Here is a 13,766-nt window from a genome sequence, read left to right as displayed (position 1 = left end):
TTCTCTTTCAGATATTTTATCATGCTGTCAACTGCTACTCTTCTTTTTGGTTCGCCAAGGCTCTGGTTCAATCATTCGATTATCATAGACAAGTAAGTGATACTCTGCTTCTTCTCTTCTCTTTTGGATTTTTGTTTTTGGGATCGTTCCTTATTCGGCTTTGGTTTAACTGCCTTCGATCGCCATTGATTTTTTTGGATGACTGCATGCGTTATTTGAAGCTTTCGTTGTGTTCCTCATATTGTATGAGAGTTTGAGTTTGTCATCATTTCGTATTTTGATGTTGATTCTGCCATGCTCGTTCCTTGTCTACAACTTTATCCATGGTGGTGGATAATCTCTGATTTCTTCTTATGATGAGTTTAATTCGCCTTACTTTGTTGGTTTAATTAAACCCATACCCACAATATGCTTAGTTTTTACCCCTAATTTGCTTTTGGAGTTGACTGTGATTTTCGTCCGCCATTGTTGATGGAATGTTCTTCCTGCTGGTGTTAGGGATAATGAGGCTCCCGAAGAAGGAACGAAGGCACTCTTCGTCTACTGGTCCACCTCCTTGGATGGATCATCCTGATGCTACGCCATATCCGCCTCTTGAGGATACTGAGGTACCTGGCGATACTGAGATGGTTGTGATCCCTGAGGCTGCTGCGGGCCCTGAGGTAGAGGAAGTTGTTTTTGAGGATCTTCCACCTCCTCCTCCTCACTTTGAGATTCAAAGGCTTCAACTTCGTGACAAGGATAGTTACGCTCACTTGTCCTTAGCTGAGATTGCCAAGTCTTTTCGCCTCCATAAGTTTGATATCTCCTTTGTCGATGGTCCTGATATTCTCACTGAATCCATGATCCGGGGTTTTCCTTATGATGAGAATACCCTCTTGATTAGTGTTGGTCAGTTGGCCGCAGGTATGCTCCTCCCTTTGTTTAGTAGAAAGGATCCTTTCTACTATGACGATTTGTCTACCAGGGATGACCCGGTGAATAAGACTCAGGTCCGAGAAGTCATGTAGTATACTGGTAATTTCTGGCGCGTCCTTCGTGAGTTTTGGTATCGTAGCAAGGGTAAGACAACTCTGGAGTCTTATGACCCCTTTGCTGAGGGGAGGTCTAAGCAAGAGGATTATACCCCTGCCAACTTCAATGCTACGTACTCTGATCCTATTCAGAAGAGTAATCTTTTTCCTTTGAGTGTTGGCCCTCGTCGTATCCATGTTACTGCCAAGAAAATCATGGAGGGTAACAACCTTCGCCTGCTGGAGGAGATTGACAAGACTGGTTTGACTGTTATCCCTTATTCTTCTAGGCTATCTTTGCGTAAGTCTGACCGCCTCCGTCTTGATCATGATGATCGTTGGTTTCATACTCCTCTTCCTGTGGTGGGTCCTTGGGCCTACGGTTTTACTACCGTTGATCCCATGTTCCCCGTACAACTTTTTCTTTGCCTGAGAAGTATGATGGATATCAGCCTTGGGTTTTCAACCCTGCTGCTTCTCATGAGGTAACCTTCGTTTTTCCTTGAAGGTTTTTGCTTTTATATCTTTGTTTGATATTCTGATATCTTTGGTCTGTAGTCTTCCCCTGCTTCTTCTGCTGGAACTTCTCCAGGTTCTGCTGCTAGGACTGCTCCGGGCTCTGCTGGTAATTCCGTAGCCACTAGGACTAGGAAGAGAAAGGCTTCGGCTGAAGTAGTTGCTCCAAAACCTGCGGAGGTAAGGATCATTGCCATACCTTTGTGTTTGTAGGTTCCTTAGTATATTGCCACTGATCCTTAGCTGACGCATGTTTTTTTCCACAGTCCTCCAAGAGAAAGGGAAAGTTGAAGGCTGTTATTGATCTTGAGGAATCGGATGAGGATCCCAAGGTTGGTGAAGAGGTGCCGGATGATGAAGATATGGAGGACATTGAGGATACTGGCCTCAGCCCTCATTTGGATGATATTTAGGAAGATTTTTCCAAGGATAACCCCAGTCCTATCCGTGCTGGATCAGTGGAGGATGAAAATCTCCTAGCTGGTGGTGATGTTCCGTTGATCAACCATGTTAGTGTCCAAGCTCCTGCTCCTGCTCCTACTTTGTCCCCAAAGGTGCCTTCATTTTCTGCCCCTGGCGGAGCATTGCATGTTGTCTCGGCTGCTACTGAGGCTGCTGTTGTAGCTTCCAAGAGTCTTCCTTTGTCTCTTGCTACTTCGCTTCAATCAAATGGTTCATTTTCTAAGGTTGTTACTCCAGTGGTGAGGGTTAGCAGTTCAGACTCTCATACGAAGAAGAAGGTTGTGATTTCACTTGCCAGCTTCTCCTTCAATGCTATGCCGACCTCGTTAGGGAGGCTCAGTCTGTTTCTACCGCCCCTGTTGGCAAAGCTGTTGGACCTCCGCCCTCGTCACCATATTGGACCGTACTGGGAAATCTTCCTTCTGCTGGTGATATGTACTTAGGTGGTGCTCAAGCTTTTTCTTCGGTTCCCATCTCGTCCACCATGACGTATCTTCGTCATGGTGGGGGCTCAATAATCGTGCCCCATGTTCGCTCTCAAGAGATCGATGGAGTTGATACTGAGTCTAGTAAGGGTAAGCTTCCTGAGAACTTGAGCCTTGGTAGTTCTGACGATGCCATTCTTGAAGTCATTCTGCGGGACTCGAAGGGTCCTTTTTCTGCTGAGGTTGATCATCATCATCTGGATAGCTCTTTTGAAGTAGCTTCGTAGTTGGATGTGCTGTCTTCTCAATATCATGCGTCTAAGGATCTATTATTTGACCCAGGTTGCCTTCGCTCCATCCATAACTTTGGTACGCAGGGGTGGTATCCTAGAGATGGAGGCTTTCATTGACACTTATGCTGATTTCCTTCCCCGTGTATCCGCGTTCTCAGTAAGTGATTCTTACTTTACCATTTTGCATTTTGTTTTGGTTCTTTATCTGTTCTTATACTCCTTTGTTTGCAGCTTTGCAAACAAATAGATGTTGGATGTACCTTGTTCAAGTTTTATAGGGCTAAGTGTACTCACTTGAGTGCTCTGTTGGAGCGTGCTCGTCAAGAATATGCCCTTGTTAGTACATAGCAGCCTTCGTCTATTGATGCTGCTTCTGCTTCTAAGATATCTTCGTTGGGGGACGACCCGAGGAAGACTCAGAGATCCTTGGAAGCTTGTCTGTTGGATCTTGAGAGAGCTTACAATGCTGCCAAAGTTGCTGAGGATGGACGTAAGGCTGCTGATTCTACCTTAGCTGCTGAGTCCTCTACAACCATAGGTTCGTTTCTTCTTTCTTTTAACTTTGTTTTCATTCTTGCTTGGTTGCATAGTCCTGAGATAACCTACGCCTGCCAGCTGGTACCTTTAGCGAGCTTAGACACCTCCGGGAGCAGATAAGCAAGTTGACGTCCGATTTTTGGTATTATCAGAAAAATCCGATAGGTGAATGAACTTGACTGTTCATAACGAGGCTCAACTTTTCCTTGAATCTGCTCATAACGCAAAGCAGATAGCCTTGCTCCGTAAAGAGAATGATGAATCCCTTAAATGGAAAGGGTATCTTATTTTAAAGAAAAATTGCCTTAGTTGAGAGGAGTCTATCCTCCCAAGAAACCATCCGCAAGAAATATCATACATATTTCCAAGTCCCATGCGTCCTTAGTTAAGAAGTTGGAAGAGTTAGAGAATGTTTACCAAGTTTATCCTCTGAGAATGCTTCGCTCCGGATAGATGTGGATGACCTCCGGACTGAACGTGATACCCTTGTGGAAGGTCTCGAAGCAGCTGAGGTGGACCTTGCGGAGGCCCATCATAGTTTAGAAGAATCCCTTAGCCATGCAGGAGGTAGCTTAGGGTCTTTATTTTCCAGCAGCATCCTTTACGTCTTTTACTGCTTCTTCTTATTGCTTACACCCTTTGTACTCGCAGGTCTCCAGGAGCAGTTGGTGGGTGCAAATGCCAAGATTAACCATCTTCAGGGTCAAATATCTTTGTTGGAGATATCCCTCCAATTTTACGGTGCTGCTAAGTTCAAGGCTGAGGCGCTCCAGCAAGCTAATGATCAACTTAGCGCTCAGGTGAGTGAACTTAATCAAAAATTGGCCTCTGATTTGGCGACTCAGGCCTCCCAAATGAAGGTTCAGTTCAAGAAGTCTGCTATTGATTATAACAATGACGCCTTTGCTGAAGCTGAACGTCAGTCTGAAGGAGTTGTCTTTCCTCGTCTTCCTTACCCGTGATGGTGCCATGTCCAGTCTGTCTTAACTGAACTCTTTGTTGTATTATGCCCCCAGCTGAGGGGCCTTTGTATCTTCTCCTTTCTTTGAAAAAATGCTTCGTGCCGGTCTGAACCTTTATTATATGCAACTTTTAAGACGTGTTAGTCATACTTTAGTAAAATTATTATCGTACCTTTATTATTGCATGAATATTTTGTTTGTAGGCGTATTGTGTCTAGTTAGTTGCACATTCAAGTCATCACAAGGTTCTAAGGTATGTTTAACCTTGGGTGGAACATTCATCATCCTACCTAAGTATCCTTTGGCCAGAAGGTACCGTGGTGGCGAGGGCTCCTACGTGGGCAATAGTTTTCCTGTAACCCTACGCGTTCAGCGCGAAGGCTGCTTTACTTCGACAAGGTATCTCTATAGGGGATATCTTACTTTTTCTTATTGCCTCATGAATGGAGCTATCACTCCGAGGATCCGAGTATTGACATATGCGCAGTTATGTCTTGCCTTGTCTCATCGTCAATCCTGACGGAGGGTGTCTATTCTAACCCAATTTGTACCTAATCAAAAATATACTTTCTCTTAGCAAAAAGTTTCTTTCATTGATTAGTAAGGTTTATAATACCTTCGGTCAGGTATGGAACATGGTGGTCTATTACCCATTACCTTATTCTTCTGAGTAATCACCATTCTCTTACGAGTAGTACTTTTTTAGGTACACTGCATTCCAAGGGTGTTGCAATACTTCACCTTTGAGGGTCCTTAGGTAGTATGACCCTTTCCCAGCGATGTCATGTATGATGTAGGGTCCGTCCCATGTCGGAGCTAGCTTGCCCCACTCCTTCTTTGATATGGTGGTATTTGACGTAGCACGTATTCCTCGACCATGAAGTTTCTAGGGATGACTCGTTTGTTGTATTCGCGATCTAGCCTTTGTTGATAGTTTACCATTTTTTGCAAAGCCTCTTCCCGCCTTTCTTCAAGATCATCGAGCTTTTCTAGCATTAGGTCCGTTGTTAGGTTCTTCTCCCAAGCCTTCGTCTTTGTTGTTAGAAGTATTATCTCTGTTGGGATGATCGCTTCAGCTCCGTAGGTCAGCAAGAATCGAGTTTCTCCCGTAGCTTCCCTTCTTGTAGTTCGGTGGGCCCATAGGACATTGTGCAGTTGTTCGCACTATCTCTTCTTGTATGCTCATAGCTTTTTATTTAAGATCATCGCTATTGTTTTGTTAGTCGCCTCCACTTGTCCATTTCTCTTAGGGTATATGGGAGTAGAATTGTTTTTATGAATGTTGAAAGTATCAAAAAACATATCTATATTTTTTCCTTGCAACTGTTTGTCATTGTCAGAGACTATGGCGGCTGGTATTCCGAACCTGCAAATGATTTGCTCAAATAAGAACTTAAAGAAATCTGTGCCCCTAATTCTTACTAAAGCCTTGGTTTCCACCCACTTGGTGAAGTAATCCGTAGCCACAATAAGATATTTTCTCTTCGAGGTTCCCTCTATCAAGGGTCCAACAATATCAACCCCCCACTTGACAAATGGCCAAGGGTTGATAACTGAGTTGAGATCCGTTGTTGGTGCTTTAATCTTCCTGGCAAAGCGTTGGCATCTCTCACAATGCTTAGCCATGTTCTTTGAATCTTCTTCCATGCTTAGCCATTAATATCCTTGCATTTTGGCTTTGATTGCCAAGTACCTTCTTCCGCTATGATTGTCGGATTCTCCGCTGTGGATATTATTTATTATCCTCCTACCTTCGGTTCGTGAGAGGAACCACGTTAGAGGCCCGAGAAATGACCTCCTATATAGTATTCCATCACGAAGGTTGTACATTGCTGCTTTTGATTCAAGTTTTCGTGCCTCTTTGACATCTTCTGGTAATGTACCTTTGTCGAGGTACTTGTGAATTGGAATCCTCCAATCATCTTCCGCTTCGTATTCTTCGTCTCCGTCCGACATAGGTTGGTCTTTGTCAGATTCTTCCACTTCCTTATCTGGCTCTTCTCCGTCTTTTTTTTCTTTCTTAGCTTCTATCATGGCTCGAGTTTGAACGGCCAAAGTATCCTCAGCTTCTGAGATTGGTTCTTCTATCGAAAGCTCATATATCCTTCCGATTTGCACGGATGTGGTACTTCTGTCCCTTAGCATTGATGATATGAATGCTAAGGCATCTGCGTGTTTGTTATCTTTTCGACACATGTCTGAATGTCACGTTGCTGATCTTTGATGCGTGCTCCTGTGCTAACTTTAGGTACGAAGATAGTACCGTATCCAAAGTTTGATATTTGAGCTCGATTTGTCTAATGACTAACTGGGAGTCACTAGTCAAACGAACATCTGATAAGCCTAGCTCCCGTGCCAAGCGTAGACCATGTACGACCGCCTCTTACTCTGTGATATTATTAGTGTATTGTTCGAACTCTAACCTGAATGCATAGATGAGTCCGTCTCCGTTAGGGGTTGTTATTACAATCCCTATGCATGCGCCTTCTCTGTTGGAGGATCCATCTACGAATATCTCCCACCTTCGTGAATTCTGAGGTTCCAAGAGGTCTTCTAGTTCCTGCTTGTCTTCCTCCATTCCTGGGATGTCATCTATCTCTGTTTCGTCATTGAGAGGAGGTCCGCTAGAAAGCCTGCTAAGATTTGTGATTTCTCATCCTTCCTTGTTTCAAAGATTGTGTGGAACTGCTTTATCATGGCATTCCATTTTGCCACCCTTCCAATTTTCTCCGTGCTGTCGAGGATTTGACTTATCTGAGACTTTGTGAAGACTCGGATAGTATGTCCGTCGAAATATATCCTTAGTTTTTGTGTTGCCACCACTAAGGCATATATAAGCTGCTCCACATTGGTGTAGTTACGCTTCGCCTCACTGAGTGTCTTGCTGATGTAGTATATGGGCTTTTCTCCTTGTCCTTGGTCTCGTACTAGTATTTCGCTTACTGCGTAGCTTGTTGCTGCTAAGTACAAGATAATAATTTCTCATGGCTCCGGCTTCTGTAGGATGGGCACTGAAGTCAGATATTCCTTGATTTTCTGGAAAGCTCGCTCGCACTCCGTGGTCCACATGAACCTGCTTCCTTTCCTTAGATGCTTTGCATTTATCTGATGATCTTTCTATAAATCTTCCAATGGAAGCTAAGATTCCATTTAGCTTTTGTACTCCTTTTAGTGTTTGTGGAGATGACATTTCCATTATTGCTCTGACCCTTTCGGGGTCCACTTCTATTCCTCGCTTTGTTACCAAGTATCCTAAGAATTTTCCTGAGGTTACTCCGAACGCGCGTTTTTCCGGATTTACCTTCATGTGAAAGCTTCTCATGGATTCGAATATTTCCCTTAGGTCTAACAAGTGGTTTTTTTCCTCTTTGCTTTTGACAAGCATATCGTCCACGTAGACCTCCAGTATATTGCCTATCCACGGCTTAAAGATTTTTTCTACCAATCGCTGGTATGTTTCCCCCGGAGTTCTTTAGTCCAAAAGGCATCCTTGTATAGCAATACAAGCCTCGTGGGGTAAAGAACGCAGTATGCTCCTGGTCTTCTTCTGCAAGGGCGATTTGGTTGTAACCTGAGTATCCATCCATGAAGGATAGCCTCTGGTGACCTTCTGTTGCGTTGACCAGTTGGTCAATGTTTGGAAGCGGGTAGCTGTCTTTAGGGCACGCTTTGTTGAGATTACTAAAGTCGATACAACGCCTCCGTTCTTCTTGGACACAATCACCATGTTGGATATCCACGTAGGATACTTGACTTCTCGTATGAACCCTGTGGTTAGTATCTTTTGTAGCTCCTTCTCTTCCGCTTCTTGGTAGATGTCTGCCACCTTACGTATCCGTTGCTTGAATGGTGGTATTTATGGTTTGAGCTGAAGGTGGTGGGAGACCAAATTCGGGTCAATTCCAGGCATGTCTTCCATTGACCATGCAAAGACATCTGCATAGTCCCTTAGTAGCCTTTGTAGTTGCATCTCCTCCTCCTCTTCAAGTAAAGTTCCGATGTTGATCATTTTTGGCTCTGCTTCCGTTCCGATGTTGATTTTCTTTGTTGGTTCCACCGGTGAGAACGTTTTTTTCTGATAACGTTGAGGAGTGCTTTTATGTAATTTTCATTGGCAAAGACATTTGCCTCTGGTGTGGCGGAGGTGCTTGTCTCTGGTACTCAGATGGCTTCGGGTACTACGAAGGATCTGTCCTTCACTTCTTTGGTGTTTGACTTTCGTCTTTTTCTTTCGTGTTGTTGAGCAGCAGCTCTTTCTTCATTGATTCTGACCTCTGCTAGATTGCATAGCCTCGCGTCTTGCTGATCACCTTTGATTTCTATTTCACCCATGGGTGTAGGAAATCGAAGGTACTGATGATATGTCGAAGTTGTTCCTCGTAGTCTATGGACCCATAGTCTGCCCATGATTACATTGTAGGGCGAAGGTGCTTACACCACGCAGAACATTGTATTGGTTACTAAGGGTCATGCATGTACCTGCAAGAAAATTTCTCCTTTTGGTCTAGAGACTGCTCCAATGAAACCGTATATTGTGAAAGTGGAAGAATCCATTTGCTCCGCTGTCAAACCCATGCGTAGGTAGGGTTCGTAAAACAATACATTTAAGGAGCTTCCCCGTCAACAAGGACCTTCGTAACATTCCATCCATGGATTGGAAGAGTGATCACAAGTGGATCGTTGTGCATTTCGACCTCCTGATTGACATCTTTTGTTGAGAATGCTAACGGCGTTTCCATCCATTCTTACCAAGTGCTAGTAGGTGGTCCGCTTAGCTTGAACACCTCGTGGGTTTCTAGCTTTCTTCTGTTTCGAGCTAAATCGAGGATGTCTTCGAGCAGTTTTTCTTGACCTCCGGTTAAGAAGGTGATCATGTTGATGTACTTGCTGTCATGAGATATTTCTACCCTTTTCTTCGGGGCCACCTCAGTTTCGGCTGTCTGTATCTGTACGTACTCTATGAATTTTCTTTCGTTTATGAATTTCTGGATGGGTTCCTTAGGTGATAGCATGTATCAGTTGTATAGCCATAGTACTGATGGTACTCGCAATACTCCTTAGCCTCCTTTTTTTTCCTTTACCCTAGTGTTAGGGTAAGGAAAGCCCGGCTTTGATCCTTATTTGCTTAGGATGTGGGAGAATGTGGTATTTAGATTTGTGTAGATCTTGTCTACGAACTCGTCTCTTCCTTTTCCTCTTCCTTTGCCATCTCCGTATTTTGATCTTTTGTCTCGAGAGCTGGCTCTACCCCCGGTATCGTTTTGCCTCTTAGGCATCTCCGTAATTGGTTCTAGAGAGTTGGTTCATTGCGTACTTGTTGTTGTATTTGCTTGTGCCCTTGGGTTGTTCTTCTGGATTTCGTCAAGTCTGATGTAGCGGTCTTGGATGACCCTGAGCTCTCCTTCGGAATCGAGGGCTCTATTGTGAAGCTCCACGAAGATAGCTGAAATTCTGTCAAGTCCGTACTTATACTAATGAATGCTAATTTCTGGATTGAATTTTCCAATTGCTTGGCACGTCTTTTGCCACCTGTCTGTGTATTGCCTCAATGTTTCCCGGGGTCCGATAGCTAAATCAAATAGCCTATCTAACCCTGCCTTTGTTGATTTTTTATACATGTATGTCTCCAAGGATATCGTAGACAATTGCTCAAAAGAGCCATTTGAGTTTGCTGGTAAATTGTCATACCACACCAATGCTCATCATGTCAAGCTTGCAGGAAAGTACCTACAAAGTACTAACTCATATCTTTCCCAATGGGAAAGGACACGAGTGTAGTATCGTAGGTAGGCTGCAGGATCAGAGGTACCATTGTAGGTCTGAAACGCATGTACTGGGCATTTCGCAGGGATAGGCTCCCTCAAAATGCGAAAAGACAACGGAGATGTTGTCGCTTCATGGAGTACTTCTTCTAGCCTTGCGCCTGCATGGCCGGCTTTCAGCCCTTGTATTTCTTTCCGCATCTTCTCCATTTGCTCCATAACCATGTTCACATTGTGATCATCTCTGGAAAATACCTCACCGTAGTAGGATTGAGAGGGATTGTAGGTTGAATCCGTATCGTCTGGATCGTGGTGCATTCTACTGGCTCCCTTAGGTGGGTTAGCCTTTGGTGGGTTAAGATCCACACTTCGTCTTCCTGAGATAGCTCCATTTTCAGGCTTTTTTTAATGGAGGGTGAGTTTGAGAACCTTCGATCTGTATTTCTAGAATGTCTTTGAAGTTCTGGTTCTCCTGGGCCATCTCGTGCATTACATCCTCATGCTCCTTGTTACAGAGTAGCAAGGCTGCTACTTGTACTATCGTTTGTTCTTCGACGTGGATTCCACCACCCTGAGGAGTGTTTTCGGACGGATCCTCAGATTTATCCACTCATCCTTCTATGACCGGTGCGTCTGGATCTATTTGTATCGGAGTTAAGTTTCCCAACCCTCGTCCCGTAGGAACTAAGGTTCTGGGTAACCCTGCGTTGTCCGCAGGTGGCTTCGTAATGGTGGGATGCTCCGGTAATGACATGCCGTAAAATGGTTGAGCTCCCGATGTTTGCCCCATCCCTTCAGCAGGAATAAGTGATTTGTTAGCAATCGTTTTTCTTGCTATTTCACTTTGGACGTCCTCTGCTTCGGTTCTTTGGTTTGCTTGAGACGACTTTTGAGATCTCCCTCGTGTAACTGCTGGTCGTGAGCTTGTTGGTATATCACTTGGTTTCTGCATGCCTTCGGATCTTTTTATCCTGTGGTCACAAAAAAAACGACAAAATTTTTCTACTTGGGTGCCTTTGTCAAAAGTAGCAATTAATGCTCTGACACAGAAGACGGCCAAGCAGCGCTTTTCAGAAAAAGGACTGAAATGACGTTTTGAAAGATGGGTATTAAATTTTTATGACACCCTTGGAAGAAACAACCTTAAACGTTGTTGAAAACCAATTATAAAAGGGGTGTCAGGTCTCCCAAAAAACAAGGTTATTAAATGCTTTAGAAGATCTTTTTTCCTTAAAATCTCACTGAGATTCCTCTGCAGTCAGAGGTACTCAGATATAACGGATGCTTTGTCGGAAAAGGCTATCTTAGTACAAAACAAAAGTTTTGACGTTTTGTGAGTGTGTTTTTGTGAAAAGCTTTTGTAGATCTGTGAGATTGCTAGTCTTTAGGGGCTATGAACTCAAAGAACTTGCGAAAACAATGGACGAACCAATCACTAGAGAGTGAGATTCGTCGCTGTTGAACTCAGATCTCTTCGTTTAAGAAGATGTGTAAGTAAAGTAAATGAAGGAATATAAAAACTCAAGATGGTGAGCAAAACCTTCTAGCGCCAAACTGTGACTACTCGTTTTCCCATAGTCTACGTAATGTATACAGCTCAGAGAATTAGATACTAAGTAGTATTGATGCCTTTGTTGAATTGATAATGCTAAGTAGTATAAGATACTCAAGATCGCAATAATAACAAAGAACACAAATATAATATAAAAGGAACTAAGTTATCATGAGGCACAAGAGATTACGTGGTTCGACTTTAGACTACGTCCACGGGGTAATGAATGATTGTTTTGTATTATGTTATGGTGGTTACAAAGATCATAAATGCTTCCCAAATTAATAGAGAGAACTCAAGTTGAAGTAAATACTTAAGTGATAGACACACTTTTGTGTCTAATTTGTCCTCAATGTCCGTATTGTTGGAACTCTATTTTTGTACTAATACTGTGTTTTTATGTATTTTTAGGAAATAAACATTTTTGGAAAATTTGGCTCGAAAAGTTGATTTTGGCACCCGGAGGACAAGTGTTATTCGGACTCTCGCTTTTGGATAAGGGGTAACCTAATTACTAAGGGGCACCCCCAGGTCACCCCCAAGGCATCTGCTATTCACACCCCTACTCTGGATAGGGGGCTACCAGTTTCTTCCCCATTTGAATCGAATTTGGCAGGAAATTCTTTCACGTCTGCACGAATTTTGGATTCGAACTCTCGGGCAGTTTTAAAGAGATTCAACAATGTAAATCATTTGGGCTGAACTTGGTAGACCAAAACATCGTTAGTTTAATCAATTGGATCAACTGAATTGGGCTGGATCGAGTGGTGGCTCTCTAAAAGAGTCACAAACATTATACCTGCAAGTGCACAGGGTCTAGTGTATAGAACAGGGCAAGCAGGGTCGATCCACAGAGACAAGGTGTGAGTAAGCTGAAATCTTCCTAAGCTAAAGTTATCTAAACAAGTAACTAAGTGGCAGTGAGATAGTGAACCAAGGAATAACTGTGAAAACAATGGCATGGAGCCAGAGGCAGTGAAGTAAAGAAAAATCAGTGGCAAAGGATAAGAAAAACGTAACCAAAACAGAACATGGGAGAGAAATTGTGGATGGGAATGAAGTGTATGGAGATGGATGAGAATTCCCTTCACCTAGCTAGTTCACCTAGGTTAACCTTGTCATGTGTCTAGTTAACTACCTAAAGTCCTTGGATTAACCCCTAGCATTGCCTATCTGATTAAAGCATAAACAATCACAGGTCAATTAGGTTCTAGGCCTCTAACTAATATGGCTTTGTTAATCCTTCAGACTATCACTGACCCCTAGCATTAATGGTCTGTTTAAAGCACCACTAATCACAAGCCAGTGAACCCTTGGAATGTCACTAACCTAAGTGTTTTGAGCTCAACAGGATGTAACCCAAATGGCTAACCAACATGGTTCAATGGTCTTCTCACCCTAGTGGTGGATTAGAACATAACAAACATGGTGATTAACATAACATGATTAAAGTATCAAACATCACAAAATTAACAGTAACAGTAAACCCTAAAAATTAAAATTGAAGAACCCTAAATTGATTTGAAATGGAAATTGAAATTAAACATGAAATTAACCCAATTAGGGGGTAACTCGGATGACCCAAGAACCCCTTTTAACATCCTACATCAGTTCCTATTTATAGTTTACAACAAAACCCTAAATTGAAAATCCCCAATTTTGCAAACCCTAATTTTTAAATTCCAAATTAAACTCACTGATTTCTGAATTTGTCTCCCCTGTGCTCGACCCATGCTTTTTCTGACCTTCCTGCTCCTCTCTCATGCTTCAATTTCTGTCTCTAACCTCACCTATTTCATCAACTTCTAAACTAGGGTTGTCGGGTTGAGAAGTTGATGTAATAGATGGCTAGAGAAGAAGGGGACGTGATGGTGGTATCTGCTACGGTCGGGGAAGAAGTGATGGTGGTGGAGAAGGCGAGGTAGTGACAGTTTGCAGAGACAAGGCATGGAGGTGGTGGTGGTTCTGCAACTGATTTTGGGAGAAGGGGAAGAAGCTCGACTGTTTTGGGAGAAAGGAAGTGTTTGTTTGGGTATAGGGTATCGGGTTCTACGGTATGAAGCGGGTGTAGCGAGTTTTGATGAACAGCAAGTAAAGAGCGTTGGATGATCCCATATAGATTGAATCGAACGGCTACGATGGAGAGGTATGTGGAGACCGTTGGATTATGAGATACAACAAAATTGACGACACCAGATGGAGTTAGGTGTTGTAGTGTTAAGCGGAAGTATCGAGGTTTGATGC

The sequence above is a fragment of the Papaver somniferum genome, unplaced genomic scaffold (assembly GCF_003573695.1).
Source record: "Papaver somniferum cultivar HN1 unplaced genomic scaffold, ASM357369v1 unplaced-scaffold_137, whole genome shotgun sequence".
In the NCBI taxonomy this organism is placed as follows: domain Eukaryota; kingdom Viridiplantae; phylum Streptophyta; class Magnoliopsida; order Ranunculales; family Papaveraceae; genus Papaver; species Papaver somniferum.
This window is presented reverse-complemented; position numbering follows the sequence as displayed.